The sequence below is a fragment of the Gopherus flavomarginatus genome, chromosome 9 (assembly GCF_025201925.1).
Source record: "Gopherus flavomarginatus isolate rGopFla2 chromosome 9, rGopFla2.mat.asm, whole genome shotgun sequence".
Classification (NCBI taxonomy): domain Eukaryota; kingdom Metazoa; phylum Chordata; order Testudines; family Testudinidae; genus Gopherus; species Gopherus flavomarginatus.
Genome location: NC_066625.1, coordinates 22,845,224 through 22,852,030, shown reverse-complemented (window position 1 = coordinate 22,852,030; position 6,807 = coordinate 22,845,224). Strand labels below are relative to the sequence as shown.

Below are 6,807 nucleotides of genomic sequence, written 5' to 3'. Positions count from 1 at the left end.
CAATATTAAATTTGTTGATGTCACTTCTATTTAACTACCATTCTGTACACAATTTTAAGCAAGAGAATTCTTATGCCTTTTTCCATAATATAACCTACACCTACATTGTGGAGGGGCAAATTAAGATGGCTGATTTTTTTTTTTTTTTATGCTTCCAAAAATAATTCTCCACATTAGGACACAGCCTGCTAGTAGCTGTATGCTTTCAGTTTCATTAGATAAACCTCATTAAGTTTCTTTCCTGACTTCGAGAGGTAATAAATCACAATGAGGTTTGTTTTTTTAATCTTTAGTTTTTTTGCAATGCAATACTACTTTTAGATGCAACTTGTATTTTCCCACTTAAACAGTACTTTACCTTATCAAAGAGTCCTGTGGCACTTATAGACTAACAGACACTTTGGAGCATGAGCTTTCGTGGGTGAATACCCACTTCGTTGGATGTATGTAGTGGACATTTCCAGGGGCATATGTGTATATATATGCAAGCAAGAAGCAGGCTAGACCAAAGCTCATGCTCCAAAACATCTGTTAGTCTATAAGGTGCCACAGGACTCTTTGCTGCCTTTACAGATCCAAACTAACACAGCTACCCCTCTCATACTTATCTTAACATGAATAGAGTGATAAGCCAGTTATAGTTCTGATCTTCATCCTCATGCAATACCACTGAAAAATCCATTAAATTAGGGGAAGAAAAAAGTTTACATTAAGTATTCTGAACCATACACTACTATCATTCAACAAGAAGCATTCTAAAGCTGTCAGTGTCTGCTACGACTACTGATGGCTTTAGAGCATAGTTATATTAACAGCTAATACTTCAGAAACCGATGTCGTTTTAGCAAGCAGTAGGTTCTATTTTGTCATCCTACTATTTGGTGAAAACAAATGGTGGTTGGAAGATGGCTAAAACTGGTTTAGTACATAATGAGACAGAGCTTGACTTCACAATATTTCCTTGTAAAAAAACTTGATTTTCAAACAGACTTGATGCCCATTTTCCTCTAGTAAACTTGTCTTAAGTTTTACTTGATGCTGCACTATGCAAAACTTCTTGTCCAAGACTATTACTCCTTCAAAGGCATTTCTTCAAAAGCAGCTTCTCTCCCTGCCCCCCAAACTACAGCCTGCCCTTCCTACCACTAGAATACCATGCATACGATTCTGGAAGCTTAGATTCAGTAGTGTTGCAAGCAAAATTTAAGACTTACTGTACACACCAGGATGGGAACTAATTTTTCCATCACTACTTCAAAATGTTGAGGCCCAAACTTATAATGGATTACAGTAGATCTATCCCCACTCTGTCAGAATTGGCCACTTTTTTGAAAGCCACTTATCTAGCATCTATCACCACCGACACCACTCAGACATCACTTAATTCAGTATGGCTTAGTGGCTGATCATTCAGCAAGCAAACCATTGCTGGAGCATTTTATAACTGGTCCATGGACTACAGTGGCAGGCAGATTACATGTCTATAATTCAAGACAGTATTGATCTGTTTTCTAGTAATTGGAATCCTGCCTATAGTAAAGGGGCTACCTCATTTGTTGTACTCTAGCCCCTCAGTTGATCGGCTAAGGTTACTAAGACTCCCTAGACTAGTTTGAGGGGGGAAATGATGTTTCTCTGCTCTTGAACTTGCTTTTGCTCTTTGCTTACCCATTTTAGTTCAGAAAAGCCCACCTTTAACAACCCTCAAGGTAAACTGTAGGGCTTAAATACTACATGCTTCTCAGGAAATGGGGCTGAAGAGGTGACTCTTACGTACAGGGGGAAGGGCAGTAGTGTTGACATTTAATTTGCAGGTGCAGTTAAAAAAAAAAGCCTGAGTATCCTACAAGCTGATAATATATCTTACATCTAAAGGCAACCTTCATTCTGCTTAAACAATTCTGACAGAAGTATAAGCCTCCTAGCTCAATGTTATCAAAGTAGTGAAACCTAGTCCTTGGTCCTTCATTTATGAAAATCTAAGATGGAAAAAAATCCTTTAGTTTCACTGTACCTAAGGCACACCCCATGACATTTAGTTTACAATCAGTGTTTGCAATTTTTTTTGGAAACTGAATTTATACACTAGGCCATTGTATCTAAGACAGCAAATAGAGCTATTTCTAGAGGACAAGGCTTTTCTGATTCAATATTTCCAAAGGCTTAGTGCTTTACAAACACACAGCGCTATAGCAAATCTGAACTCTGACTGAGAACTGCCTGCTCAATAAAGGCATCATAATTGGTAATAAATTAAAATCCTCCTTCCAAAGCAGCAGAAGTTGTGTAGTTTGTGTCAAAGTTTCCTGCTGCAGAAACACCAATTTGACAACTCAGTTCCAGGGAAAACATTATAGTACACTTTATGATGCAATGTTCATTTGCCAAATCAGTAAGTGGAGTATACATGCTACCAGAAAACTTCCAACCCTTGTTTCTGAAGTGAGTATTCCTAGGGAAGAAAAATGAATCATTGCCTCTTCCATTCCATGAGAGAGGTAAACATGCTCCTAAAGCTCAGGCTTAGGTTGAGACCCTGCTATGAAGTATAAGCCAGTATTCAATCTGAAAGACTGAACGCTAACAAAGCAAAAACTTAACTGGTGAGTGAGATAGCAGACAAATACTGCCCCATAGCACAGTAACAAATGGAGATTCTTTAAGTGCATCAGAATTACCCCTTTTCAGTGTGCATTGCTGCTCAGCTTCAACTATTCAAACTTATTGCTCACTTTGATGCTTTTACATTTTTCCCCAACATTCACCCATGTAGTGGTACTACAGCCAATCCAAGGAACACAGAGATGATGCTCCATCTCTGATTTCCTGTAGTACTATCCTATGCCTGACTTCTACAAGAAAAACACAACTTGAAGCTTAGCCCTGGTAGGTACAGATAAACAGCTGGTCTGTAGCACTATTTCTGACTGGTTTCCCTGAAAGAGCCGACCTCGAGACGCAACCTCAATAAGTTCAGTGAAAAGCTTATAAAATCATAACCTCTTATTGATTATCTCATAGTGAAGAACTTGATTTTGTGTGTGTGTTGAGCTCAGAATGGAAATGACCCAGCATGGAAGAGCTGTTTTTATCTCCACACTTCCCTCAGTGCCTCATTTTGTTTTTGAATGAAAGCGTAAGTGCCTTCCTATTTAAATTCTTCTTGAAAGGAAACATTAAGCACCTTTCGGGGCTTAGAATAAAAGCACAGGTATGAATGAGCAGAACTTGGGCCTCAGAAGCATACAATCCAAATCTAGGGTATCTGCCTGCATTTGAGGGTAGAGGACCAGAATTTGGGCCTGAGTTTACAACGATCATATTTTCTCCTGGTTGAGCAGTTTGTCAAGTTCTAAACAGGTAAATAACAGGGAAGCTTTTTGAAAGCTGTTTTAATTTCCTTAACTCTAGAACAAGTCACAAGTAGCCAGCCCCCTCCCCCTTTCAGATTTATGAAAGGGAACAAAATGCTAACCCAGCTTTTGTAAAGGAAATGGTTGTGTAATGCCCTTCAACCACAAAACAATTGTGTAGTAATCCTTTTCTGGTGGATATTAAACAAATATGTAGGGTACCATAAAAAAAGGGTTAAATGTCAGGAAGAATAAGTTTTCCTTTATTTAGAGGGTAATGCAGGAGGGCAGAAAACTTAGTTACTCTGATGTGTTAAGAAACCAGTTCAACAACAGTCATAAAATACTGACTCCTTACTTTATAATGGAGGAACCAGATTAAATGTCCCTCTAAAGAAAATCTGAGATTTTTCTTTTCTGCTTTTTAAGAATTTGAGTTTTAAGATCTAGTTGTCCAAACCACTGATGACCGTGGCCAGAATCCTGTGGCAGGGCAATATTAATGAAGAAAGAGGGTTTCTTTATTTATTTAGTTTTCTGCAGCCACAGATTTACAGAAGCTACCACTCAAACCTTCTATTTTAAAACATAGTGTATGAAATGTAGCAAGGCCCTATTCCACCATGTTAATGAGCAGGGAAAACCTTCTGTTTAAAAGCAAATGTTATTGCACTTCAGCTGAAGGGAAAGAAAGATTCTCTCCTACTCTTATCCTTGCCCTAAGCAGATTACTAGAATATGCAGTATTCAGTCCTGTATGTCATTTTAATAGAAAACCACACTTGCAAATGCTCAACAACAATCATAACCATACTGCGTTTTCCTCGGGTGGGTTTTTAAATTGCAGGTACCCAACAAAATGGCACAGTTCAGTTCAAAACAGACCCAGTTTAAAGGGTTATATAGTAGGTTACAATTTTACACAGTTAATAAAAATGCTGAAGTAATTTGTGGGTTTTAGTATCTAAAGAAACATTTTTGAATGGAAAAATAATATACACCTTCCTCCCCTCCCCCCAAGCTTTTTCACCTTTAATACGGTGAAGATAAAATATCTCTTACTATAGAACAATGATTTTTCTGAATAGAGGTAACTGGTTTTATACAAGTTTGCCTTAATTCAACTCTAAGTGAGGTAACAAAGGAAAAACTTCATCCAATCCAAAATGTACTTTCCCTCTTATACTAGATCTCATCCTATGCAGTTTCCAGATTAAAAAAACTTGTTACCACCTACTGGAAATTAGTGGGAAACTGTCATATTTCCACAATTCTAATCAGGAATATCTGTGTTTAAGACAACTATTAAGCCTGGGGAACACTTTTATATATTAACCAGCAAACTCCTGTTTGTTTATTAGATACAAATCTGAGATTTAGTGAGACAATGTTAAAGTTGTTGAGGAAAACTGGGTATGGGACTCGCTATCTTATGCTGCAGAACTTCACTGGATAGAGAAACAATTTGTATATGCAGCAACTCCAACCGTGATCATAATCCCTCAGTCCAAATTCAGGGATTTGTTGAAAAGCACCAGCTGCACTCTTTTCTACAAAGTTCCTTTGTTTGCCAAATCAGTAACAGGCTTTACAGCATGTACTAGGCACACAGTGTGACCCATCAAATTGGATAAACTTGTATTGATCACCCTGAGGAAGTATTGAGAGGGAGAGCCTGGCTGTGAGTGAATCAAAGTGAGATGGGTAAAAGCATTACATGCGGAATGCACCCAAAATGGACTATTCCGAAAGAAGAAAGATACAACACTGTAGCCCAGTCCTGGTATTGAATCAGTCCGCACAATATACCTTTCAGACTAGGAAATAAAAACAACAGAAGTGGATGTTTAAAAGATGACTAAATGATAGGACTATTATCCTTATATAGTTCTGTGAAACAAAACAGTGAAAAACTCTTTTAATTCTATTTAGCTGCCTAATCCATGAAAGAATCAAACTGCAAAAACATTATCATGCTTAGACTTTGGTGAATCAAGCAAAGTTCCCACTGAAGTTAATGGGAGTTTTGATGAACTAAGGATAAAAGTCCTATTACCATAAAATACAGAAGCTAAAATCTGCAGCTTTCCTTATTTAAAGACTCAGCAGTGAAGCACACAAAATTCACTGTTCTGAACGCCAAGATCATGCAAGTTGGTGACAAAGACATAGCTGTCCAAAAAAAATAAAATAAAATAAAGTGGCCAGTTTCCATGCCTAAATTAATCTCTAGAATCATGATGATGGAGCACAAAAACAATTCATTATGGCCGAAAATCTGTCATCTACCAAGACTCCTATCTATTTCAGTGAGTATTCTGTTCAATTAAGGACTGAGAATTTGACCCTTACTTAGCAAAGCTGCTTATGCTTTTTGGCTCCTGTTTAAGAGAAAAAATCTAGAGAAAACTGACATGAACTCTTAGCTCAAAAACTCTATATATCCTCTATGCAGCAATAAGGCCAATTAGCTAAGCATAGGATGAATGTATGTTAGTCTCCCAATATAATACCTGAGAAAAACAATGAAGATAAGAGGACAAAGCCAGATCAGTACATCATAGTGGTAGCTGACTCTCGATCAATCAGTAACACCATTAAAAAGCTGACCAATATCTGAGGTTACCCAAAAGGACTAAAAGGCATACCTCCAAACTGGAGCAGAAAAGCCACAGAAAGAAAAGAATGAGATGAGGGTTGAAAAATACACTAGACTGTTTCCTGGCTGGAGAGGAAATGAGAAAATCTGGTCAGAATGGGATGCCCTATATTCCACCTATTCACAGATCTAACTGTAGTACCTAATGCCTCACAAAGGTACTGCTATCACTTCTGTAAAAACGGACAAAACTACCAACTCCAAACACCCTTCCAAATCATCTAAGGGTACATCTATACTACCGGCCGGATCGGTGGGTAGTGTTCGATGTATCAGGGATCGATTTATCGCATCTCGTCTGGATGCGATAAATCGATCTGCGAATCGATGCCTATACTCCACCTCGGCAGGAAGCGTAAGTGGAGTCGATGGGGGAGCCACAGCAGTCAACTCGCTGCCATGAGGATGGCCAGGTAAGTCAAACTAAGATACTTTGACTTCAACTACGTGAATAGCATAGCTGAAGTTGTGTATCTTAGTTCGAACCCTCCCCCTTCCGCCCCCCGCTAGTGTAGCCCAGGCCTAAATCTAAAACAATGCTTCCTGGGCTGCTTTAGTTGTTTATACATAGGGAAGAGGGAAGAGTATGTACTTATGTTGACCTATTAAGCGCACTGCTGCCTCAAAAGATACTCTCTATGAAATCCTGGAAAATATTCTAATTTATTGACGTACGGAACATTCATATTACATTACATTGTTTGTCTACTTCATTTAATTTATGGCAGCTTCTGTTTGTTCCATTTCAAGTAGGAAAAGCAATATGATCCCCTTTTACTAATGGTCCAAAAACCT

The 6,807-nt window shown here is 38.2% G+C and overlaps 1 protein-coding gene across 3 annotated transcripts in view; it reads right to left on the bottom strand.

The window, feature by feature from the left end:
• The window catches only part of TXNDC11 (thioredoxin domain containing 11), a 105,642-nt gene that overhangs the window by 860 nt on the left and 97,975 nt on the right, over positions 1-6,807 (bottom strand). The gene's annotated exons all lie outside the window — the stretch shown is intronic.